The sequence below is a fragment of the Dama dama genome, chromosome 28 (assembly GCF_033118175.1).
Source record: "Dama dama isolate Ldn47 chromosome 28, ASM3311817v1, whole genome shotgun sequence".
Classification (NCBI taxonomy): Eukaryota; Metazoa; Chordata; class Mammalia; order Artiodactyla; family Cervidae; genus Dama; species Dama dama.
The window spans coordinates 650,001-676,862 of NC_083708.1; positions in this window are offsets into that span (position 1 = coordinate 650,001).

Genomic DNA, 26,862 nt, shown 5'->3' on the forward strand with positions numbered 1-26,862 from the left:
GATATCCGGCCTAACTTCGAGTCAGAGCATCTCGGTGTCCATTCCACTTGAGGCCACAAACTGAGGGTCCCTCTCACATACCTGTAGCTGAGAGAAGCCTCCTCTTGAGGTGCTTGTGGAAATTTGGTATTCCTCTTGAGTCGAAGCCACGGACTAAGCTCTCATCTCGAGTTGATTTGGGGTCCACGGAGCCCTTTCGTGTTGCTCCAGTGAACTCAGGATCCCTCTAGACTCTAGACAGTGATCTTGGGTTTTCTCTGGAGTGCCATCAAGGAAATCAAGGCTCCTTTCACGTTTGATGTGGAACACGGAATTGCTCTGCACGCAGTGCAGGGGAATCGGGCCTCATCTCGGGGCGAGGGGGAAGTCTCATGGTTTGTCTCGAGTTGCGGCCAGAACCTGGGGTATATTCTCGAGTTACAACGGGGAGGGCGCTTCCAGACACGTGTTTGTTCAGCGACGTCTGGACTCCTGCCTAGGTGCGAGGGACACCTCGGGCTTCTCCTCGAGTCTTGGCATGGCAATTGGGACGCGTCTCCTCGTGAGGCGGCAGACCCAGGGTCCCTTTCCAAATGCCACAGGGATCCTGGGGCTCCCATCCGTTTTCAAGAGGAGTCAGGCATCGTCTCCTTTGGAAGCATTGATCTCCGTGGACCTCTCGAGTTTTCAAAGGATGGGAGGCCTCCGGTCGCGATGAGGCGGAGAACTAGGTCTTTCTCTGTGGTCTCCACAGGGGATTCAGACATCCCTTCGTCTTGGGAGATGCAAGACGAGCCTGCATTCAATTCACTGCAGGGATATCCGGCCTTACTTCGAGTCAGAGCATCTCGGTGTCCATTCCATTGAGGCCACAAACTCAGGGTCCCTCTCACATACCTGTAGCTGAGAGAAGCCTCCTCTTGAGGTGTTTGTGGAAAGTTGGTATTCCTCTTGTGTCGAAGCCAGGGACTAAGCTCTCATCTCGAGTTGATTTGGGGTCCACGGAGCCCTTTCATGTTGCTCCAGTGACCTCAGGATCCCTCTAGACTTGAGACAGTGATCTTGGGTTTTCTCTGGAGTGCCATCAAGGAAATCAAGGCTCCTTTCACGTTTGAGGTGGAACACGGAATTGCTCTGCACGCAGTGCAGGGGAATCGGGCCTCATCTCGCGGCGAGGGGGAAGTCTCATGGTTTTTCTCCAGTTGCGGACGTACCCTGGGGTATATTCTCGAGTTATGATGGGGAAGGCCCTTCCAGACACGTGTTTGTTCAGCGACATAAGGACTCCTGCCTAGGTGCGAGGGACACCTCCGGATTCTCCTCGAGTCTTGGCATGGCAATTGGGACGCGTCTCCACGTGACGCGGGAGACCCAGGTTCCCTTTCCAAGTTACACAGGAGTCCTGGAACTCCTATCCATTTTCAAGAGGAGTCAGGCATCATCTGCTTTGGAAGCATTGATCTCCGCGGACCTCTTGAGTTTTCAAATGATGTGAGGCCTCCGGTCGCGATCAGGCCGAGGACTAGGACTTTCTCTGTGGTCTCCACAGGGGATTCAGACATCCCGTCGTCTTGGGAGATGCAAGACGAGCCTGCATTCAATTCACTGCAGGGATATCCAGCCTTACTTCGAGTCAGAGCATCTCGGTGTCCATTCCACTTGAGGCCACAAATTCAGGGTCCCTATCACATACCTGTAGCTGAGGGAAGCCTCCTCTTAAGTTGCTTGTGGAAAGTTGGTACTCCTCTTGAGTCGAAGCCAGGGAGTAAGCTCTCATCTCGAGTTAATTTGGGGTTCACGGAGCCTTTTCGTATTGCTCCAGTGACCTCAGGATCCCTCTAGACTTGAGACAGTGATCTTGGGTTTTCTCTGGAGTGCCATCAAGGAAATCAAGTCTCCTTTCACGTTTGATGTGGAACACGGATTTCCTCTGCACGCAGTGCAGGGGAATCGGGCCTCATCTCGCGGCGAGGGGGAAGTCTCATGGTTTTTCTCGAGTTGCGGCCGGAACCTGGGGTATATTCTCGAGTTACGACGGGGAGGGCCCTTCCAGACACGTGTTTGTTCAGCGACGTAGGACTCCTGCTTAGGTGCGAGGGACACCTCGGGATTCTCCTCGAGTCTTGGCATGGCAATTGGGACGCGTCTCCACGGGAGCCGGGAGACACAGGATCCCTTTCAACGTGCCACAGGGATCGGGGGACTCCTATCCATTTTCAAGAAGAGTCAGGCATCGTCTCCTTTGGAAGCATTGATCTCCGCAGACCTCTCGAGTTTTCAAAGGATGTGAGGCCTCCGGTCTTGATGAGGCGGAGGACTAGGTCTTTCTCTGTGGCCTCCACAGTGGATTCAGACATCCCTTCGTCTTGGGAGATGCAAGTCGAGCCTGCATTCAATTCACTGCAGGGATATCCGGCCTTACTTCGAGTCAGAGCATCTCACTGTCCATTCCACTTGAGGCCACAAACTCAGGGTCCCTCTCACATACCTGTAGCTGAGAGATGCCTCCTCTTGAGGTGCTTTTGGAAAGTTGGTATTCCTCTTGAGTCGAAGCCAGGGACTAAGCTCTCATCTCGAGATGATTTGGGGTCCAAGGGGAATTTCCTGTTGCTCCAGTGACTTCAGGATCCCTCTAGACTTGAGACAGTGATCTTGGGTTTTCTCTAGAGTGCCATCAAGGAAATCAAGGCTCCTTTCACGTTTGATGTGGAACACGGAATTGCTCTGCATGCAGTGCAGGGGAATCGGGCCTCAACTCAAGGCGAGGGGGAAATCTCATGGTTTTTCTCGAGTTGCGGCCGGAACATGGGGTATATTCTCGAGTTACGATGGGGAGGGCCCTTCCAGACACGTGATTGTTCAGCGACATCAGGACTCCTGCCTAGGGGCGAGGGACACCTCGGGATTCTCCTCGAGTCTTGGCATGGCAATTGGGACGCGTCTCCACATGAGGCGGGAGACCCAGGGTCCCTTTCCACGTGCCACAGGGATCCTGGGACTCCTATCCATTTTCAAGAGGAGTCAGGCATCGTCTCCTTTGGAAGCATTGATCTCCGTGGACCTCTGGAGTTTTCAAAGGATATGAGGCCTCCGGTCGCGTTGAGGCGGAGGACTAGGTCTTTCTCTGTGGTCTCCACAGGGGATTCAGACAACCCTTCGTCTTGGGAGATGCAAGACGAGCCTGCATTCAATTCACTACAGGGATATCCGGCCTTACTTCGAGTCAGAGCATCTCGGTGTCCATTCCACTTGAGGCCACAAATTCAGGGTCCCTCTCACATACCTGTAGCTGAGAGAAGCCTCCTCTTGAGGTGCTTGTGGAAAGTTGGTATTCCTCTTGATTCGAAGCCAGGGACTAAGCTCTCATCTCGAGTTTATTTGGGGTCCACGGAGCCCTTTCGTGTTGCTCCAGTGACCTCAGGATCCCTCTAGACTTGAGACAGTGATCTTGGGAATTCTCTGGAGTGCCATCAAGGAAATCAAGGCTCCTTTCAAGTTTGATGTGGAACACGGAATTGCTCTGCACGCAGTGCACGGGAATCGGGTCTCATCTCGCGGCGAGGGGGAAGTCTCATGGATTTCCTCGAGTTGCGGCCGGAACCTGTGGTATATTGAGGAGTTACGACGGGGAGGGCCCTTCCAGACACGTGTTTGTTCAGCGACGTCAGGACTCCTGACTAGGGGCGAGGGACACCTCGGGATTCTCCTCGAGTCTTGGCATGGCAATTGGGACGCGTATCCACGTGAGGGCGGAGGCCCAGGGTCCCTTTCCACGTGCCACAGGGATCCTGGGACTCCTATCCATTTTCAAGAGGAGTCAGGCATCGTCTCCTTTGGAAGCATTGATCTCCACGGACCTCTCAAGTTTTCAAAGGATGTGAGGCCTCCGGTCGCGATGAGGCGGAGGACTAGGTCTTTCTCTGTGGCCTCCACTGTGGATTCAGACATCCCTTCGTCTTGGGAGATGCAAGACGAGCCTGCATTCAATTCACTGCAGGGATATCCGGCCTTACTTCGAGTCAGAGCATCTCGCTATCCATTCCACTTGAGGCCACAAACTCAGAGTCCCTCTCACATACCTGTAGCTGAGAGAAGCCTCCTCTTGAGGTGCTTGTGGAAAGTTGGTATTCCTCTTGAGTCTAAGCCAGGGAATAAGCTCTCATCTCGAGTTGATTTGGGGTCCACGGAGCCCTTTCGTGTTGCTCCAGTGACCTGAGGATCCCTCTAGACTTGAGACAGTGATCTTGGGTTTTCTCTGGAGTGCCATCAAGGGAATCAAGGCTCCTTTCACGTTTGATGTGGAACACGGAATTGCTCTGCACGCAGTGCAGGGGAATCGGGCCTCATCTCGCGGCAAGGAGGATGTCTCATGGTTTTTCTAAGTAGCGGCCGGAACCTGGCGTATATTCTCGAGTTACGACGCGGAGGGCCCTTCCAGACACGTGTTTGTTCAGCGACGTCAGGACTCCTGCCTAGGTGCGAGGGACACCTCGGGATTCTCCTCGAGTCTTGGCATGGCAATTGGTACGCGTCTCCACGTGAGGCGGGAGACCCAGGGTCCCTTTCCACGTGCCACAGGGATCCTGGGACTCCTATCCATTTTCAAGAAGAGTCAGGCATCTTCTCCTTTGGAAGCATTGATCTCCGCGGACCTCTCGAATTTTCAAAGGATGTGAGGCCTCCGGTCGCGATGAGGCCGAGAACTCGGTCTTTCTCTGTGGTCTCCACAGGGGATTCAGACAACCCTTCCTCTTGGGAGATGCAAGACGAGCCTGCATTCAATTCACTGCAGGCATATCCGGCCTTACTTCGAGTCAGAGCATCTCGCTGTCCATTCAACTTTGGCCACAAACTCAGGGTCCCTCTCACATACCTGTAGCTGAGAGAAGCCTCCTCTTGAGGGGTCTGTGGAAAGTTCGTATTCCTCTTGAGTCGAAGCCAGGGAATAAGCTCTCATCTCGAGTTGATTTGGGGTCCACGGAACTCTTTCGTTTTGCTCCAGTGACCTCAGGATCCCTCTAGACTTGAGACAGTGATCTTGGGTTTTCTCTGGAGTGCCATCAAGGAAATCAAGGCTCCTATCATGTTTGATGTGGAACACAGAATTGCTCTGCACTCAGTGCAGGGGAATCGGGCCTCATCTCGTGGCGAGGGGGAAGTCTCATGGTTTTTCTCGAGTTGCGGCCGGAACCTGGGGAATATTCTCGAGTTACGACGGGGAGGGCCCTTCCAGACACGTGTTTGTTCAGCGACGTCAGGACTCCTGCCTAGGTGCGAGGGACACCTCGGGATTCTCCTCGAGTCTTGGCATGGCAATGGGGAAGCGTCTCCACGTGAGGCGGGAGACCCAGGGTCCCTTTCCAAGTTACACAGGGATCCTGGGACACCTATCCATTTGCAAGAGGAGTCAGGCATCGTCTCTTTGGAAGCATTGATCTCCGCGGACCTCTCGAGTTTTCAAAGGATGTGAGGCCTCCGGTCGCGTTGAGGCAAAGGACTAGGTCTTTCTCTGTGGTCTCAACTGGGGATTCAGACAACCCTTCGTCTTCGGAGATGCAAGACGAGCCTGCATTCAATTCACTGCAGGGATATCCGGCCTTACTTCGAGTCAGAGCATCTCGGTGTCCATTCCACTTGAGGCCAGAAACTCAGGGACCCTCACACATACCTGTAGCGGAGAGAAGCCTCGTCTTGAGGTGCATGTGAAAAGTGGGTATTCCTCTTGAGTCGAAGCCAGGGACTAAGCTCTCATCTCGAGTTGATTTAGGGTCCACGGGACCCTTTCGTGTTGCTCCAGTGACGTCAGGATCCCTCTAGACTTGAGACAGTGATCTTGGGTTTTCTCTGTAGTGCCATCAAGGAAATCAAGGCTCCTTTCACGTTTGATGTGGAACAAGGAATTGCTCTGCACGCAGTGCAGGGGAATCGGGCCTCATCTCGCGGCGAGGGGGAAGTCTCATGGTTTTTCTCGAGTTGCGGCCGGAACCTGGGGTATATTCTCGAGTTACGACGGGGAGGGCACTTCCAGACACGGGTTTGTTCAGCGACATCAGGACTCCTGCCTAGGTGCGAGGGACACCTCGGGATTCTCCTCGAGTCTTGGCATGGCAATGGGGAAGCGTCTCCACGTGAGGCGGGAGACCCAGGGTCCCTTTCCAAGTTACACAGGGATCCTGGGACACCTATCCATTTGCAAGAGGAGTCAGGCATCGTCTCTTTGGAAGCATTGATCTCCGCGGACCTCTCGAGTTTTCAAAGGATGTGAGGCCTCCGGTCGCGATGAGGCGGAGAACTAGGTCTTTCTCTGTCGTCTCCACAGGGGATTCAGACATCCCTTCGTCTTGGGAGATGCAAGACGAGCCTGCATTCAATTCACTGCAGGGATATCCGGCCTTACTTCAAGTCAGAGCATCTCGGTGTCCATTACACTTGAGGCCACAAACTCAGGGTCCCTCTCACATACCTGTAGCTGAGAGAAGCCTCCTCTTGAGGTGCTTGTGGAAAGTTGGTATTCCTCTTGAGTCGAAGCCAGGGACTAAGCTCTCATGTCGAGTTGATTTGGGGTCCACGCAGCCCTTTCGTATTGCTCCAGTGACCTCAGGATCCCTCTAGACTTGAGACAGTGATCTTGGGTTTTCTCTGGAGTGCCATCAAGGAAATCAAGGCTCCTTTCACGTTTGATGTGGAACACGGAATTGCTCTGCACGCAGTGCAGGGGAATCGGGCCTCATCTCGCGGCGAGGGGGAAGTCTCATGGTTTTTCTCGAGTTGCGGCCGGAACCTGGGGTATATTCTCGAGTTACGACGGGGAGGGCCCTTCCAGACACGTGTTTGTTCAGCGACCTCAGGACTCCTGCCTAGGTGCGAGGGACACCTCGGGATTCTCCTCGAGTCTTGGCATGGCAATTGGGACGCGTCTCCACGTGAGGCGGGAGACCCAGGGTCCCTTTCCACGTGCCACAGGGATCCTGGGACTCCTATCCATTTTCAAGAGCAGTCAGGCATCGTCTCCTTTGGAAGCATTGATCTCCGCGGACCTCTCGAGTTTTCAAAGGACGTGAGGCCTCCGATCGCGATGAGGCGGAGAACTAGGTCTTTCTCTGTGGTCTCCACAGGGGATTCAGACATCCCTTCGTCTTGGGAGATGCAAGACGAACCTGCATTCTATTCACTGCAGGGATATCCGGCCTTACTTCGAGTCAGAGCATCTCGCTGTCCATTCCACTTGAGGCCACAAACTCAGGGTCGCTCTCACATACCTGTAGCTGAGAGAAGCCTCCTCTTGAGGTGCTTGTGGAAAGTTGGTATTCCTCTTGAGTCTAAGCCAGGGTCTAAGCTCTCATCTCGAGTTGATTTGGGGTCCCCGGAGCCCTTTCCTGTTGGTCCAGTGACCTCAGGATCCCTCTAGACTTGAGACAGTAATCTTGGGTTTTCTCTGGAGTGCCATCAAGGAAATCAAGGCTCCTTTCACGTTTGATGTGGAACACGGAATTGCTCTGCACGCAGTGCAGGCGAATCGGGCCTCATCTCGGGGCGAGGGGGAAGTCTCATTTTTTTTCTCGAGTTGCGGCCGGAACCTGGGGTATATTCTCGAGTTACGACGGGGAGGACCCTTCCAGACACTTGTTTGTTCAGCGACGTCAGGACTTCTGCCTAGGTGCGAGGGACACCTCGGGATTCTCCTCGAGTCTTGGCATGGCAATGGGGCAGCGGCTCCACGTGAGGCGGGAAACCCAGTGTCCCTTTCCACGTGCCACAGGGATCCTGGGACTCCTATCCATTTTCAAGAGGAGTCCGGCATCATCTCCTTTGGAAGCATTGATCTCCGCGGACCTCTCGAGTTTTCAAAGGATGTGAGGCCTCCGGTCGCGATGAGGCGGAGAATTCGGTCTTCTCTGTGGTCTCCACAGGGGATTCAGACATCCCTTCTTCTTGGGAGATGCAAGACGAGCCTGCATTCAATTCACTGTTGGGATATCCGGCCTTACTTTGAGTCAGAGCATCTCAGTGTCCATTCCACTTGAGGCCACAAACTCAGGGTCCCTCTCACATACATGTAGCTGAGAGAAGTCTCCTCTTGAGGTGCTTGTGGAAAGTTGGTATTCCTCTTGAGTCGAAGCCAGGGACTAAGCTCTCATCTCGAGTTGATTTGGGGTCCACGGAGCCCTTTCTTGTTGCTACAGTGACCTCAGGATCCCTCTAGACTTGAGACAGTGATCTTGGGTTTTCTCTGGAGTGCCATCAAGGAAATCAAGGCTCCTTTCACGTTTGATGTGGAACACGGAATTGCTCTGCATGCAGTGCAGGGGAATCGGGCCTCAACTCGCGGCTAGGGGGAAATCTCATGGTTTTTCTCGAGTTGCGGCCGGAACCTGGGGTATATTCTCGAGTTACGACGGGGAGGGCCCTTCCAGACACGTGTTTGTTCAGCGACCTCAGGACTCCTGCCTAGGTGCGAGGGACACCTCGGGATTCTCCTCGAGTCTTGGCATGGCAATTGGGACGCGTCTCCACGTGAGGCGGGAGACCCAGTGTCCCTTTCCACGTGCCCCAGTGATCCTGGGACTCCTATCCATTTTCAAGAGGAGTCAGGCATCGTCTCCTTTGGAAGCATTGATGTCTGCAGACCTCTCGAGTTTTCAAAGGATGTGAGGCCTCCGGTCACGATGAGGCGGAGGACTAGGTCTTTCTCTGTGGTCTCCACAGGGGATTCAGACAACCCTTCGTCTTGGGAGATGCAAGACGAGCCTGCATTCAAATCACTGCAGGGATATCTGGCCTTACTTCGAGTCAGAGCATCTCGGTGTCCATTCCACTTGAGGCGACAAACTCAGGGTCCCTCTCACTTACCATTAGCTGAGAGTAGCCTCCTCTTGAGGTGCTTGTGGAAAGTTGGTATTCCTCTTGAGTCGAAGCCAGGGACTAAGCTCTCATCTCGAGTTGATTTGGGGTCCACGGAGCCCTTTCGTGTTGCTACAGTGACCTCAGGATCCCTCTAGACTTGAAACAGTGATCTTGGGTTTTCTCTGGAGTGCCATTAAGGAAATCAAGGCTCCTTTCACGTTTGATGTGGAACACGGAATTGGTCTGCATGCAGTTTAGGCGAATCGGGCCTCATCTCGCGGGGATGGGGAAGTCTCATGGTTTTTCTCGAGTTGCGGCCGGAACCTGGGGTATATTCTCGAGTTAAGACGGGGAGGGCCCTTCCAGACACAGGTTTGTTCAGCGACGTGAGGACTCCTGCCTGGGTGCGAGGGACACCTCGGGATTCTCCTCGAGTCGTGGCATGGCAATTGGGACGCGTCTCCACGTGAGTCGGGAGACCCAGGGTCCCTTTCCCCCTGCCACAGGATCCTGGGACTCCTATCCATTTTCAAGAGGAGTCAGGCATCGTCTCCTTTGGAAGCATTGATCTCCGTGGACCTCTCGAGTTTTCAAAGGATGTGAAGCCTCCGGTCGCGATGAGGCGGAGAACTCGGTCTTTCTCTGTGGTCTCCACAGGGGATTCAGACATCCCTTCGTCTTGGGAGATGCAAGACGAGCCGGCATTCAATTCACTGCAGGGATATCCGGCCTTACTTCGAGTCAGAGCATCTCGGTGTCCATTCCACTTGAGGCCACAAACTCAGGGTCCCTCTCACATACCTGTAGCTGAGAGAAGCCTCCTCCTGAGGTGCTTGTGGAAAGTTGGTATTCCTCTTGAGTCGACGCCAGGGACTAAGCTCTCATCTCGAGTTGATTTGGGGTCCACGGAGCCCTTTCGTGTTGCTCCAGTGACCTCAGGATCCCTCTAGACTTGAGACAGTGATCTTGGGTTTTCTCTGGAGTGCCATCAAGGAAATCAAGGCTCCTTTCACGTTTGATGTGGAACACGGAATTGCTCTGCACGCAGTGCAGCGGAATCGGGCCTCATCCAGCGGCGAGGGGGAAGTCTCATGGTTTTTCTCGAGTTGCGGCCGGAACCTGGGGTATATTCTCGAGTTACGACGGGGAGGGCCCTTCCAGACACGTGTTTGTTCAGCGACGTCAGGACTCCTGCCTAGGTGCGAGGGACACCTCGGGATTTTCCTCGAGTCTTGGCATGGCAATGGGGATGCGTCTCCACGTGAGGCGTGAGACCCAGGGTCCCTTTCCACGTGCCACAGGGATCCTGGGACTCCTATCCTTTTCAAGAAGAGTCAGGCATCGTCTCCTTTGGAAGCATTGATCTCCGCAGACCTCTCGAGTTTTCAAAGGATGTGATGCCTCCCGTCTCGATGAGGCGGAGGACTAGGTCTTTCTCTGTCGTCTCCACAGGGGATTCAGACATCCCTTCGTCTTGGGAGATGCAAGACGAGCCTGCATTCAATTCACTGCAGGGATATCCGGCCTTACTTCGAGTCAGAGCATCTCCGTGACCATTCCACTTGAGGCCACAAACTCAGGGTCCCTCTCCCATACCTGTGGCTGCGAGAAGCCTCCTCTTCAGGTGCTTGTGGAAAGTTGGTATTCCTCCTGAGTCGAAGCCAGGGACTAAGCTCTCATCTTGAGTTGATTTGGGGTCCACGGAGCCCTTTCGTGTTGCTCCAGTGACCTCAGGATCCCTCTAGACTTGAGACAGTGATCTTGGGTTTTCTCTGGAGTGCCATCAAGGAAATCAAGTCTCCTTTCACGTTTGATGTGGAACACGGAATTGCTCTGCACGCAGTGCAGGGGAATCGGGACTCATCCAGCGGCGAGGGGGAAGTCTCATGGTTTTTCTCGAGTTGCGGCTGGAACCTGGGGTATATTCTCGAGTTACGACGGGGAGGGCCCTTCCAGACACGTGTTTGTTCAGCGACGTCAGGAATCCTGCCTAGGTGCGAGGGACACCTCGGGATTCTCCTCGAGTCTTGGCATGGCAATTGGGACGCGTCTCCACGTGAGGCGGGAGACCCAGGGTCCCTTTCCATGTGCCACAGGGATCCTGGGACTCCAATGCATTTTCAAGAGGAGTCAGGCATCTTCTCCTTTGGAAGCATTGATCTCCGCGGACCTCTCGAATTTTCAAAGGATGTGAGGCCTCCGGTCGCGATGAGGCGGAAAATTAGGTCTTTCTCTGTGGTCTCCGCAGGGGATTCAGACATCCCTTCGTCTTGCAAGATGCAAGACGAGCCTGCATTCCATTCACTGCAGGGATATCCAGCCTTACTTCGAGTCAGAGCATCTCGCTGTCCATTCCACTTGAGGCCACAAACTCAGGGTCCCTCTCACATACCTGTATCTGAGAGAAGCCTCCTCTTGAGGTGCTTGTGGAAAGTTGGTATTCCTCTTGAGTCGAAGACAGGGACTAAGCTCTCATCTCGAGTTTATTTGGGGTCCACGGAGCCCTTTCGTGTTGCTCCAGTGACCTCAGGATCCCTCTAGACTTGAGACAGTGATCTTGGGTTTTCTCTGGAGTGCCATCAAGGAAATCAAGGCTCCTTTCACGTTTGATGTGGAACACGGAATTGCTCTGCACGCATTGCAGGGGAATCGGGCCTCATCTCGCGGCGAGGGGGAAGTCTCATGGTTTTCCTCGAGTTGCGGCCAAAACCTGGGGTATATTCTCGAGTTACGGCGGGGAGGGCCCTTCCAGACACGTGTTTGTTCAGCGAAGTCAGGACTCCTGCCTAGGTGCGAGGGACACCTCAATATTCTCCTCAATTCTTGGCATGGAAATTGGGACGTGTCTCCACGTGAGGCGGGAGACCCAGGGTCCCTTTCCACGTGCCACAGGGATCCTGGGACTCGTATCCATTTTCAAGAGGCGTCAGGCATCGTCTCCTTTGGAAGCATTGATCTCCGCAGACCTCTCGAGTTTTCAAAGGATGTGAGGCCTCCGGTCGCGATGAGGCGGAGGACTAGGTCTTTCTCTGTGGTCTCCACAGGGGATTCAGACAACCCTTCGTCTTGGGAGATGCAAGACGAGCCTGCATTCAAATCACTGCAGGGATATCTGGCCTTACTTCGAGTCAGAGCATCTCGGTGTCCATTCCACTTGAGGCGACAAACTCAGGGTCCCTCTCACTTACCATTAGCTGAGAGTAGCCTCCTCTTGAGGTGCTTGTGGAAAGTTGGTATTCCTCTTGAGTCGAAGCCAGGGACTAAGCTCTCATCTCGAGTTGATTTGGGGTCCACGGAGCCCTTTCGTGTTGCTCCAGTGACCTCAGGATCCCTCTAGACTTGAAACAGTGATCTTGGGTTTTCTCTGGAGTGCCGTCAAGGAAATCAAGGCTCCTTTCACGTTTGATGTGGAACACGGAATTGCTCTGCACGCAGTGCAGGGGAATCGGGCCTCATCTCTCGGCGAGGGGGAAGTCTCATGGTTTTTCTCGAGTTGCGGCCGGAACCTGGGGTATATTCTCGAGTTACATCGGGGAGGGCCCTTCCAGACACGTGTTTGTTCAGCGATGTCAGGACTCCTGCCTAGGTGCGAGGGACACCTCCGGATTCTCCTCGAGTCTTGGCATGGCAATGGGGATGCGTCTCCACGTGAGGCGGGAGACCCAGGGTCCATTTCCACGTGCCACAGGGATCCTGGGACTCCTATTCTTTTCAAGAAGAGTCAGGCATCGTCTCCTTTGGAAGCATTGATCTCCGCAGACCTCTCGAATTTTCAAAGGATGTGATGCCTCCCGTCTCTATGAGGCGGAGGACTAGGTCTTTCTCTGTCGTCTCCACAGGGGATTCAGACATCCCTTCGTCTTGGGAGATGCAAGACGAGCCTGCATTCAATTCACTGCAGGGATATCCGGCCTTACTTCGAGTCAGAGCATCTCCGTGTCCATTCCACTTGAGGCCACAAACTCAGGGTCCCTCTCCCATACCTGTGGCTGCGAAAAGCCTCCTCTTCAGGTGCTTGTGGAAAGTTGGTATTCCTCTTGAGTCGAAGCCAGGGACTAAGCTCTCATCTCGAGTTGATTTGGGGTCCACGGAGCCCTTTCGTGTTGCTACAGTGACCTCAGGATCCCTCTAGACTTGAGACAGTGATCTTGGGGTTTCTCTGGAGTGCCATCAAGGAAATCAAGGCTCCTTTCACGTTTGATGTGGAACACGGAATTGCTCTGCATGCAGTGCAGGGGAATCGGGCCTCAACTCGCGGCGAGGGGGAAATCTCATGGTTTTTCTCGAGTTGCGGCCAGAACCTGGGGTATATTCTCGAGTTACGACGGGGAGGGCCCTTCCAGACACGTGTTTGTTCAGCGACCTCAGGACTCCTGCCTAGGTGCGAGGGACACCTCGGGATTCTCCTCGAGTCTTGGCATGGCAATTGGGACGCGTCTCCACGTGAGTCGGGAGACCCAGGGTCCCTTTCCCCCTGCCACAGGATCCTGGGACTCCTATCCATTTTCAAGAGGAGTCAGGCATCGTCTCCTTTGGAAGCATTGATCTCCGCGGACCTCTCGAGTTTTCAAAGGATGTGAAGCCTCCGGTCGCGATGAGGCGGAGAACTCGGTCTTTCTCTGTGGTCTCCACAGGGGATTCAGACATCCCTTCGTCTTGGGAGATGCAAGACGAGCCGGCATTCAATTCACTGCAGGGATATCCGGCCTTACTTCGAGTCAGAGCATCTCCGTGTCCATTCCACTTGAGGCCACAAACTCAGGGTCCCTCTCACATACCTGTAGCTGAGAGAAGCCTCCTCCTGAGGTGCTTGTGGAAAGTTGGTATTCCTCTTGAGTCGACGCCAGGGAATAAGCTCTCATCTCGAGTTGATTTGGGGTCCACGGAGCCCTTTCGTGTTGCTCCAGTGACCTCAGGATCCCTCTAGACTTGAGACAGTAATCTTGGGTTTTCTCTGGAGTGCCATCAAGGAAATCAAGGCTCCTTTCACGTTTGATGTGGAACACGGAATTGCTCTGCACGCAGTGCAGGGGAATCGGGCCTCATCCAGCGGCGAGGGGGAAGTCTCATGGTTTTTCTCGAGTTGCGGCCGGAACCTGGGGTATCTTCTCGAGTTACGACGGGGAGGGCCCTTCCAGACACGTGTTTGTTCAGCGACGTCAGGACTCCTGCCTAGGTGCGAGGGACACCTCGGGATTCTCCTCGAGTCTTGGCATGGCAATGGGGATGCGTTTCCACGTGAGGCGTGAGACCCAGGGTCCCTTTCCACGTGCCACAGGGATCCTGGGACTCCTATCCTTTTCAAGAAGAGTCAGGCATCGTCTCCTTTGGAAGCATTGATCTCCGCAGACCTCTCGAGTTTTCAAAGGATGTGATGCCTCCCGTCTCGATGAGGCGGAGGACTAGGTCTTTCTCTGTCGTCTCCACAGGGGATTCAGACATCCCTTCGTCTTGGGAGATGCAAGACGAGCCTGCATTCAATTCACTGCAGGGATATCCGGCCTTACTTCGAGTCAGAGCATCTCCGTGTCCATTCCACTTGAGGCCACAAACTCAGGGTCCCTCTCCCATACCTGTGGCTGCGAGAAGCCTCCTCTTCAGGTGCTTGTGGAAAGTTGGTATTCCTCCTGAGTCGAAGCCAGGGACTAAGCTCTCATCTTGAGTTGATTTGGGGTCCACGGAGCCCTTTCGTGTTGCTCCAGTGACCTCAGGATCCCTCTAGACTTGAGACAGTGATCTTGGGTTTTCTCTGGAGTGCCATCAAGGAAATCAAGTCTCCTTTCACGTTTGATGTGGAACACGGAATAGCTCTGCACGCAGTGCAGGGGAATCAGGACTCATCCAGCGGCGAGGGGGAAGTCTCATGGTTTTTCTCGAGTTGCGGCTGGAACCTGGGGTATATTCTCGAGTTACGACGGGGAGGGCCCTTCCAGACACGTGTTTGTTCAGCGACGTCAGGAATCCTGCCTAGGTGCGAGGGACACCTCGGGATTCTCCTCGAGTCTTGGCATGGCAATTGGGACGCGTCTCCACGTGAGGCGGGAGACCCAGGGTCCCTTTCCATGTGCCACAGGGATCCTGGGACTCCAATGCATTTTCAAGAGGAGTCAGGCATCTTCTCCTTTGGAAGCATTGATCTCCGCGGACCTCTCGAATTTTCAAAGGATGTGAGGCCTCCGGTCGCGATGAGGCGGAAAATTAGGTCTTTCTCTGTGGTCTCCGCAGGGGATTCAGACATCCCTTCGTCTTGCAAGATGCAAGACGAGCCTGCATTCCATTCACTGCAGGGATATCCAGCCTTACTTCGAGTCAGAGCATCTCGCTGTCCATTCCACTTGAGGCCACAAACTCAGGGTCCCTCTCACATACCTGTATCTGAGAGAAGCCTCCTCTTGAGGTGCTTGTGGAAAGTTGGTATTCCTCTTGAGTCGAAGACAGGGACTAAGCTCTCATCTCGAGTTTATTTGGGGTCCACGGAGCCCTTTCGTGTTGCTCCAGTGACCTCAGGATCCCTCTAGACTTGAGACAGTGATCTTGGGTTTTCTCTGGAGTGCCATCAAGGAAATCAAGGCTCCTTTCACGTTTGATGTGGAACACGGAATTGCTCTGCACGCATTGCAGGGGAATCGGGCCTCATCTCGCGGCGAGGGGGAAGTCTCATGGTTTTCCTCGAGTTGCGGCCGAAACCTGGGGTATATTCTCGAGTTACGGCGGGGAGGGCCCTTCCAGACACGTGTTTGTTCAGCGAAGTCAGGACTCCTGCCTAGGTGCGAGGGACACCTCAATATTCTCCTCAATTCTTGGCATGGAAATTGGGACGTGTCTCCACGTGAGGCGGGAGACCCAGGGTCCCTTTCCACGTGCCACAGGGATCCTGGGACTCGTATCCATTTTCAAGAGGCGTCAGGCATCGTCTCCTTTGGAAGCATTGATCTCCGCAGACCTCTCGAGTTTTCAAAGGATGTGAGGCCTCCGGTCGCGATGAGGCGGAGGACTAGGTCTTTCTCTGTGGTCTCCACAGGGGATTCAGACAACCCTTCGTCTTGGGAGATGCAAGACGAGCCTGCATTCAAATCACTGCAGGGATATCTGGCCTTACTTCGAGTCAGAGCATCTCGGTGTCCATTCCACTTGAGGCGACAAACTCAGGGTCCCTCTCACTTACCATTAGCTGAGAGTAGCCTCCTCTTGAGGTGCTTGTGGAAAGTTGGTATTCCTCTTGAGTCGAAGCCAGGGACTAAGCTCTCATCTCGAGTTGATTTGGGGTCCACGGAGCCCTTTCGTGTTGCTCCAGTGACCTCAGGATCCCTCTAGACTTGAAACAGTGATCTTGGGTTTTCTCTGGAGTGCCGTCAAGGAAATCAAGGCTCCTTTCACGTTTGATGTGGAACACGGAATTGCTCTGCACGCAGTGCAGGGGAATCGGGCCTCATCTCTCGGCGAGGGGGAAGTCTCATGGTTTTTCTCGAGTTGCGGCCGGAACCTGGGGTATATTCTCGAGTTACATCGGGGAGGGCCCTTCCAGACACGTGTTTGTTCAGCGACGTCAGGACTCCTGCCTAGGTGCGAGGGACACCTCCGGATTCTCCTCGAGTCTTGGCATGGCAATGGGGATGCGTCTCCACGTGAGGCGGGAGACCCAGGGTCCATTTCCACGTGCCACAGGGATCCTGGGACTCCTATTCTTTTCAAGAAGAGTCAGGCATCGTCTCCTTTGGAAGCATTGATCTCCGCAGACCTCTCGAATTTTCAAAGGATGTGATGCCTCCCGTCTCTATGAGGCGGAGGACTAGGTCTTTCTCTGTCGTCTCCACAGGGGATTCAGACATCCCTTCGTCTTGGGAGATGCAAGACGAGCCTGCATTCAATTCACTGCAGGGATATCCGGCCTTACTTCGAGTCAGAGCATCTCCGTGTCCATTCCACTTGAGGCCACAAACTCAGGGTCCCTCTCCCATACCTGTGGCTGCGAAAAGCCTCCTCTTCAGGTGCTTGTGGAAAGTTGGTATTCCTCTTGAGTCGAAGCCAGGGACTAAGCTCTCATCTCGAGTTGATTTGGGGTCCACGGAGCCCTTTCGTGTTGCTACAGTGACCTCAGGATCCCTCTAGACTTGAGACAGTGATCTTGGGGTTTCTCTGGAGTGCCATCAAGGAAATCAAGGCTCCTTTCACGTTTGATGTGGAACACGGAATTGCTCTGCATGCAGTGCAGGGGAATCGGGCCTCAACTCGCGGCGAGGGGGAAATCTCATGGTTTTTCTCGAGTTGCGGCCAGAACCTGGGGTATATTCTCGAGTTACGACGGGGAGGGCCCTTCCAGACACGTGTTTGTTCAGCGACCTCAGGACTCCTGCCTAGGTGCGAGGGACACCTCGGGATTCTCCTCGAGTCTTGGCATGGCAATTGGGACGCGTCTCCACGTGAGTCGGGAGACCCAGGGTCCCTTTCCCCCTGCCACAGGATCCTGGGACTCCTATCCATTTTCAAGAGGAGTCAGGCATCGTCTCCTTTGGAAGCATTGATCTCCGCGGACCTCTCGAGTTTTCAAAGGATGTGAAGCCTCCGGTCGCGATGAGGCGGAGAACTCGGTCTTTCTCTGTCGTCTCCACAGGGGATTCAGACATCCCTTCGTCTTGGGAGATGCAAGACGAGCCGGCATTCAATTCACTGCAGGGATATCCGGCCTTACTTCGAGTCAGAGCATCTCCGTGTCCATTCCACTTGAGGCCACAAACTCAGGGTCCCTCTCACATACCTGTAGCTGAGAGAAGCCTCCTCCTGAGGTGCTTGTGGAAAGTTGGTATTCCTCTTGAGTCGACGCCAGGGAATAAGCTCTCATCTCGAGTTGATTTGGGGTCCACGGAGCCCTTTCGTGTTGCTCCAGTGACCTCAGGATCCCTCTAGACTTGAGACAGTAATCTTGGGTTTTCTCTGGAGTGCCATCAAGGAAATCAAGGCTCCTTTCACGTTTGATGTGGAACACGGAATTGCTCTGCACGCAGTGCAGGGGAATCGGGCCTCATCCAGCGGCGAGGGGGAAGTCTCATGGTTTTTCTCGAGTTGCGGCCGGAACCTGGGGTATATTCTCGAGTTACGACGGGGAGGGCCCTTCCAGACACGTGTTTGTTCAGCGACGTCAGGACTCCTGCCTAGGTGCGAGGGACACCTCGGGATTCTCCTCGAGTCTTGGCATGGCAATGGGGATGCGTTTCCACGTGAGGCGTGAGACCCAGGGTCCCTTTCCACGTGCCACAGGGATCCTGGGACTCCTATCCTTTTCAAGAAGAGTCAGGCATCGTCTCCTTTGGAAGCATTGATCTCCGCAGACCTCTCGAGTTTTCAAAGGATGTGATGCCTCCCGTCTCGATGAGGCGGAGGACTAGGTCTTTCTCTGTCGTCTCCACAGGGGATTCAGACATCCCTTCGTCTTGGGAGATGCAAGACGAGCCTGCATTCAATTCACTGCAGGGATATCCGGCCTTACTTCGAGTCAGAGCATCTCCGTGACCATTCCACTTGAGGCCACAAACTCAGGGTCCCTCTCCCATACCTGTGGCTGCGAGAAGCCTCCTCTTCAGGTGCTTGTGGAAAGTTGGTATTCCTCCTGAGTCGAAGCCAGGGACTAAGCTCTCATCTTGAGTTGATTTGGGGTCCACGGAGCCCTTTCGTGTTGCTCCAGTGACCTCAGGATCCCTCTAGACTTGAGACAGTGATCTTGGGTTTTCTCTGGAGTGCCATCAAGGAAATCAAGTCTCCTTTCACGTTTGATGTGGAACACGGAATTGCTCTGCACGCAGTGCAGGGGAATCGGGACTCATCCAGCGGCGAGGGGGAAGTCTCATGGTTTTTCTCGAGTTGCGGCTGGAACCTGGGGTATATTCTCGAGTTACGACGGGGAGGGCCCTTCCAGACACGTGTTTGTTCAGCGACGTCAGGAATCCTGCCTAGGTGCGAGGGACACCTCGGGATTCTCCTCGAGTCTTGGCATGGCAATTGGGACGCGTCTCCACGTGAGGCGGGAGACCCAGGGTCCCTTTCCATGTGCCACAGGGATCCTGGGACTCCAATGCATTTTCAAGAGGAGTCAGGCATCTTCTCCTTTGAAAGCATTGATCTCCGCGGACCTCTCGAATTTTCAAAGGATGTGAGGCCTCCGGTCGCGATGAGGCGGAAAATTAGGTCTTTCTCTGTGGTCTCCGCAGGGGATTCAGACATCCCTTCGTCTTGCAAGATGCAAGACGAGCCTGCATTCCATTCACTGCAGGGATATCCAGCCTTACTTCGAGTCAGAGCATCTCGCTGTCCATTCCACTTGAGGCCACAAACTCAGGGTCCCTCTCACATACCTGTATCTGAGAGAAGCCTCCTCTTGAGGTGCTTGTGGAAAGTTGGTATTCCTCTTGAGTCGAAGACAGGGACTAAGCTCTCATCTCGAGTTTATTTGGGGTCCACGGAGCCCTTTCGTGTTGCTCCAGTGACCTCAGGATCCCTCTAGACTTGAGACAGTGATCTTGGGTTTTCTCTGGAGTGCCATCAAGGAAATCAAGGCTCCTTTCACGTTTGATGTGGAACACGGAATTGCTCTGCACGCATTGCAGGGGAATCGGGCCTCATCTCGCGGCGAGGGGGAAGTCTCATGGTTTTCCTCGAGTTGCGGCCGAAACCTGGGGTATATTCTCGAGTTACGGCGGGGAGGGCCCTTCCAGACACGTGTTTGTTCAGCGAAGTCAGGACTCCTGCCTAGGTGCGAGGGACACCTCAATATTCTCCTCAATTCTTGGCATGGAAATTGGGACGTGTCTCCACGTGAGGCGGGAGACCCAGGGTCCCTTTCCACGTGCCACAGGGATCCTGGGACTCGTATCCATTTTCAAGAGGCGTCAGGCATCGTCTCCTTTGGAAGCATTGATCTCCGCAGACCTCTCGAATTTTCAAAGGATGTGAGGCCTCCGGTCGCGATGAGGCGGAGGACTAGGTCTTTCTCTGCGGTCTCCACAGGGGATTCAGACAACCCTTCGTCTTGGGAGATGCAAGACGAGCCTGCATTCAAGTCACTGCAGGGATATCTGGCCTTACTTCGAGTCAGAGCATCTCGGTGTCCATTCCACTTGAGGCGACAAACTCAGGGTCCCTCTCACTTACCATTAGCTGAGAGTAGCCTCCTCTTGAGGTGCTTGTGGAAAGTTGGTATTCCTCTTGAGTCGAAGCCAGGGACTAAGCTCTCATCTCGAGTTGATTTGGGGTCCACGGAGCCCTTTCGTGTTGCTCCAGTGACCTCAGGATCCCTCTAGACTTGAAACAGTGATCTTGGGTTTTCTCTGGAGTGCCGTCAAGGAAATCAAGGCTCCTTTCACGTTTGATGTGGAACACGGAATTGCTCTGCACGCAGTGCAGGGGAATCGGGCCTCATCTCTCGGCGAGGGGGAAGTCTCATGGTTTTTCTCGAGTTGCGGCCGGAACCTGGGGTATATTCTCGAGTTACATCGGGGAGGGCCCTTCCAGACACGTGTTTGTTCAGCGACGTCAGGACTCCTGCCTAGGTGCGAGGGACACCTCCGGATTCTCCTCGAGTCTTGGCATGGCAATGGGGATGCGTCTCCACGTGAGGCGGGAGACCCAGGGTCCATTTCCACGTGCCACAGGGATCCTGGGACTCCTATCCTTTTCAAGAAGAGTCAGGCATCGTCTCCTTTGGAAGCATTGATCTCCGCAGACCTCTCGAGTTTTCAAAGGATGTGATGCCTCCCGTCTCTATGAGGCGGAGGACTAGGTCTTTCTCTGTCGTCTCCACAGGGGATTCAGACATCCCTTCGTCTTGGGAGATGCAAGACGAGCCTGCATTCAATTCACTGCAGGGATATCCGGCCTTACTTCGAGTCAGAGCATCTCCGTGTCCATTCCACTTGAGGCCACAAACTCAGGGTCCCTCTCCCATACCTGTGGCTGCGAGAAGCCTCCTCTTCAGGTGCTTGTGGAAAGTTGGTATTCCTCTTGAGTCGAAGCCAGGGACTAAGCTCTCATCTCGAGTTGATTTGGGGTCCACGGAGCCCTTTCGTGTTGCTACAGTGACCTCAGGATCCCTCTAGACTTGAGACAGTGATCTTGGGGTTTCTCTGGAGTGCCATCAAGGAAATCAAGGCTCCTTTCACGTTTGATGTGGAACACGGAATTGCTCTGCATGCAGTGCAGGGGAATCGGGCCTCAACTCGCGGCGAGGGGGAAATCTCATGGTTTTTCTCGAGTTGCGGCCAGAACCTGGGGTATATTCTCGAGTTACGACGGGGAGGGCCCTTCCAGACACGTGTTTGTTCAGCGACCTCAGGACTCCTGCCTAGGTGCGAGGGACACCTCGGGATTCTCCTCGAGTCTTGGCATGGCAATTGGGACGCGTCTCCACGTGAGTCGGGAGACCCAGGGTCCCTTTCCCCCTGCCACAGGATCCTGGGACTCCTATCCATTTTCAAGAGGAGTCAGGCATCGTCTCCTTTGGAAGCATTGATCTCCGCGGACCTCTCGAGTTTTCAAAGGATGTGAAGCCTCCGGTCGCGATGAGGCGGAGAACTCGGTCTTTCTCTGTGGTCTCCACAGGGGATTCAGACATCCCTTCGTCTTGGGAGATGCAAGACGAGCCGGCATTCAATTCACTGCAGGGATATCCGGCCTTACTTCGAGTCAGAGCATCTCCGTGTCCATTCCACTTGAGGCCACAAACTCAGGGTCCCTCTCACATACCTGTAGCTGAGAGAAGCCTCCTCCTGAGGTGCTTGTGGAAAGTTGGTATTCCTCTTGAGTCGACGCCAGGGAATAAGCTCTCATCTCGAGTTGATTTGGGGTCCACGGAGCCCTTTCGTGTTGCTCCAGTGACCTCAGGATCCCTCTAGACTTGAGACAGTGATCTTGGGTTTTCTCTGGAGTGCCATCAAGGAAATCAAGGCTCCTTTCACGTTTGATGTGGAACACGGAATTGCTCTGCACACAGTGCAGGGGAATCGGGCCTCATCCAGCGGCGAGGGGGAAGTCTCATGGTTTTTCTCGAGTTGCGGCCGGAACCTGGGGTATATTCTCGAGTTACGACGGGGAGGGCCCTTCCAGACACGTGTTTGTTCAGCGACGTCAGGACTCCTGCCTAGGTGAGAGGGACACCTCGGAATTCTCCTCGAGTCTTGGCATGGCAATGGGGATGCGTCTCCACGTGAGGCGTGAGACCCAGGGTCCCTTTCCACGTGCCACAGGGATCCTGGGACTCCTATCCTTTTCAAGAAGAGTCAGGCATCGTCTCCTTTGGAAGCATTGATCTCCGCAGACCTCTCGAGTTTTCAAAGGATGTGATGCCTCCCGTCTCGATGAGGCGGAGGACTAGGTCTTTCTCTGTCGTCTCCACAGGGGCTTCAGACATCCCTTCGTCTTGGGAGATGCAAGACGAGCCTGCATTCAATTCACTGCAGGGATATCCGGCCTTACTTCGAGTCAGAGCATCTCCGTGTCCATTCCACTTGAGGCCACAAACTCAGGGTCCCTCTCCCATACCTGTGGCTGCGAGAAGCCTCCTCTTCAGGTGCTTGTGGAAAGTTGGTATTCCTCCTGAGTCGAAGCCAGGGACTAAGCTCTCATCTTGAGTTGATTTGGGGTCCACGGAGCCCTTTCGTGTTGCTCCAGTGACCTCAGGATCCCTCTAGACTTGAGACAGTGATCTTGGGTTTTCTCTGGAGTGCCATCAAGGAAATCAAGTCTCCTTTCACGTTTGATGTGGAACACGGAATAGCTCTGCACGCAGTGCAGGGGAATCAGGACTCATCCAGCGGAGAGGGGGAAGTCTCATGGTTTTTCTCGAGTTGCGGCTGGAACCTGGGGTATATTCTCGAGTTACGACGGGGAGGGCCCTTCCAGACACGTGTTTGTTCAGCGACGTCAGGAATCCTGCCTAGGTGCGAGGGACACCTCGGGATTCTCCTCGAGTCTTGGCATGGCAATTGGGACGAGTCTCCACGTGAGGCGGGAGACCCAGGGTCCCTTTCCATGTGCCACAGGGATCCTGGGACTCCAATCCATTTTCAAGATGAGTCAGGCATCTTCTCCTTTGGAAGCATTGATCTCCTCGGACCTCTCGAATTTTCAAAGGATGTGAGGCCTCCGGTCGCGAAGAGGCGGAAAATTAGGTCTTTCTCTGTGGTCTCCGCAGGGGATTCAGACATCCCTTCGTCTTGCAAGATGCAAGACGAGCCTGCATTCCATTCACTGCAGGGATATCCGGCCTTACTTCGAGTCAGAGCATCTCGCTGTCCATTCCACTTGAGGCCACAAACTCAGGGTCCCTCTCACATACCTGTATCTGAGAGAAGCCTCCTCTTGAGGTGCTTGTGGAAAGTTGGTATTCCTCTTGAGTCGAAGACAGGGACTAAGCTCTCATCTCGAGTTTATTTGGGGTCCACGGAGCCCTTTCATGTTGCTCCAGTGACCTCAGGATCCCTCTAGACTTGAGACAGTGATCTTGGGTTTTCTCTGGAGTGCCATCAAGGAAATCAAGGCTCCTATCATATTTGATGTGGAACACGGAATTGCTCTGCACGCATTGCAGGGGAATCGGGCCTCATCTCGCGGCGAGGGGGAAGTCTCATGGTTTTCCTCGAGTTGCGGCCGAAACCTGGGGTATATTCTCGAGTTACGGCGGGGAGGGCCCTTCCAGACACGTGTTTGTTCAGCGAAGTCAGGACTCCTGCCTAGGTGCGAGGGACACCTCAATATTCTCCTCAATTCTTGGCATGGAAATTGGGACGTGTCTCCACGTGAGGCGGGAGACCCAGGGTCCCTTTCCACGTGCCACAGGGATCCTGGGACTCGTATCCATTTTCAAGAGGCGTCAGGCATCGTCTCCTTTGGAAGCATTGATCTCCGCAGACCTCTCGAGTTTTCAAAGGATGTGAGGCCTCCGGTCGCGATGAGGCGGAGGACTAGGTCTTTCTCTGTGGTCTCCACAGGGGATTCAGACAACCCTTCGTCTTGGGAGATGCAAGACGAGCCTGCATTCAAATCACTGCAGGGATATCTGGCCTTACTTCGAGTCAGAGCATCTCGGTGTCCATTCCACTTGAGGCGACAAACTCAGGGTCCCTCTCACTTACCATTAGCTGAGAGTAGCCTCCTCTTGAGGTGCTTGTGGAAAGTTGGTATTCCTCTTGAGTCGAAGCCAGGGACTAAGCTCTCATCTCGAGTTGATTTGGGGTCCACGGAGCCCTATCGTGTTGCTCCAGTGACCTCAGGATCCCTCTAGACTTGAAACAGTGATCTTGGGTTTTCTCTGGAGTGCCGTCAAGGAAATCAAGGCTCCTTTCACGTTTGATGTGGAACACGGAATTGCTCTGCACGCAGTGCAGGGGAATCGGGCCTCATCTCTCGGCGAGGGGGAAGTCTCATGGTTTTTCTCGAGTTGCGGCCGGAACCTGGGGTATATTCTCGAGTTACAACGGGGAGGGCCCTTCCAGACACGTGTTTGTTCAGCGACGTCAGGACTCCTGCCTAGGTGCGAGGGACACCTCCGGATTCTCCTCGAGTCTTGGCATGGCAATGGGGATGCGTCTCCACGTGAGGCGGGAGACCCAGGGTCCATTTCCACGTGCCACAGGGATCCTGGGACTCCTATCCTTTTCAAGAAGAGTCAGGCATCGTCTCCTTTGGAAGCATTGATCTCCGCAGACCTCTCGAGTTTTCAAAGGATGTGATGCCTCCCGTCTCTATGAGGCGGAGGACTAGGTCTTTCTCTGTCGTCTCCACAGGGGATTCAGACATCCCTTCGTCTTGGGAGATGCAAGACGAGCCTGCATTCAATTCACTGCAGGGATATCCGGCCTTACTTCGAGTCAGAGCATCTCCGTGTCCATTCCACTTGAGGCCACAATCTCAGGGTCCCTCTCCCATACCTGTGGCTTCGAGAAGCCTCCTCTTCAGGTGCTTGTGGAAAGTTGGTATTCCTCTTGAGTCGAAGCCAGGGACTAAGCTCTCATCTCGAGTAGATCCGGGGTCCACGGAGCCCTTTCGTGTTGCTCCAGTGACCTCAGGATCCCTCTAGACTTGAGACAGTGATCTTGGGTTTTCTCTGGAGTGCCATCAAGGAAATCAAGTCTCCTTTCACGTTTGATGTGGAACACGGAATTGCTCTGCACGCAGTGCAGGGGAATCGGGACTCATCCAGCGGCGAGGGGGAAGTCTCATGGTTTTTCTCGAGTTCCGGCTGGAACCTGGGGTATATTCTCGAGTTACGACGGGGAGTGCCCTTCCAGACACGTGTCTGTTCAGCGACGTCAGGAATCCTGCCTAGGTGCGAGGGACACCTCGGGATTCTCCTCGAGTCTTGGCATGGCAATTGGGACGCGTCTCCACGTGAGGCGGGAGACCCAGGGTCCCTTTCCCCCTGCCACGGGATCCTGGGACTCCTATCCATTTTCAAGAGGAGTCAGGTATCGTCTCCTTTGGAAGCATTGATCTCCGCGGACCTCTCGAGTTTTCAAAGGATGTGAGGCCTCCGGTCGCGATGAGGCGGAGAACTCGGTCTTTCTCTGTGGTCTCCACAGGGGATTCAGACATCCCTTCGTCTTGGGAGATGCAAGACGAGCCTGCATTCAATTCACTGCAGGGATATCCGGCCTTACTTCGAGTCAGAGCATCTCGGTGTCCATTCCACTTGAGGCCACAAACTCAGGGGCCCTCTCACATACCTGTAGCTGAGAGAAGCCTCCTCTTGAGGTGCTTGTGGAAAGTTGGTATTCCTCTTGAGTCGAAGCCAGGGAATAAGCTCTCATCTCGAGTTGATTTGGGGTCCATGGAGCCCTTTCGTGTTGCTCCAGTGACCTCAGGATCCCTCTAGACTTGAGACAGTGATCTTGGGTTTTCTCTGGAGTGCCATCAAGGAAATCAAGGCTCCTTTCACGTTTGATGTGGAACACGGAATTGCTCTGCACGCAGTGCAGGGGAATCGTGCCTCATCCAGCGGCGAGGGGGAAGTCTCATGGTTTTTCTCGAGTTGCGGCCGGAACCTGGGGTATATTCTCGAGTTACGACGGGGAGGGCCCTTCCAGACACGTGTTTGTTCAGCGACGTCAGTAATCCTGCCTAGGTGCGAGGGACACCTCGGGATTCTCCTCGAGTCTTGGCATGGCAATGGGGACGCGTCTCCACGTGAGGCGGGAGACCCAGGGTCCCTTTCCACGTGCCACAGGGATCCTGGGACTCCTATCCATTTTCAAGAGGCGTCAGGCATCGTCTGCTTCGGAAGTATTGATCTCTGCAGACCTCTCGAGTTTTCAAAGAATGTGATGGTCCCGTCTCGATGAGGTGGAGGACTAGGTCTTTCTCTGTGGTCTCCACAGCGGATTCAGACAACCCTTCGTCTTGGGAGATGCAAGACGAGCCTGCATTCAAATCACTGCAGGGATATCTGGCCTTACTTCGAGTCAGAGCATCTCGGTGTCCATTCCACTTGAGGCGACAAACTCAGGGTCCCTCTCACATACCATTAGCTGAGAGTAGCCTCCTCTTGAGGTGCTTGTGGAAAGTTGGTATTCCTCTTGAGTCGAAGCCAGGGACTAAGCTCTCATCTCGAGTTGATTTGGGGACCACGGAGCCCTTTCGTGTTGCTCCAATGACCTCAGGATCCCTCTAGACTCTAGACAGTGATCTTGGGTTTTCTCTGGAGTGCCATCAAGGAAATCAAGGCTCCTTTCACGTTTGATGTGGTACACGGAATTGCTCTGCACGCAGTGCAGGGGAATCGGGCCTCATTCAGCGGCGAGGGGGAAGTCTCATGGTTTTTCCAGAGTTGCGGCCGGAACCTGGGGTATATTCTCGAGTTACGACGGGGAGGGCCCTTCCAGACACGTGTTTGTTCAGCGACGTCAGGACTCCTGCCTAGGTGCGAGGGACACCTCGGGATTCTCCTCGAGTCTTGGCATGGCAATGGGGAGGCTTCTCCACGTGAGGCGGGAGACCCAGGGTTCCTTTCCACGTGCCACAGGTATGCTGGGACTCCTATCCATTTTCAAGAGGAGT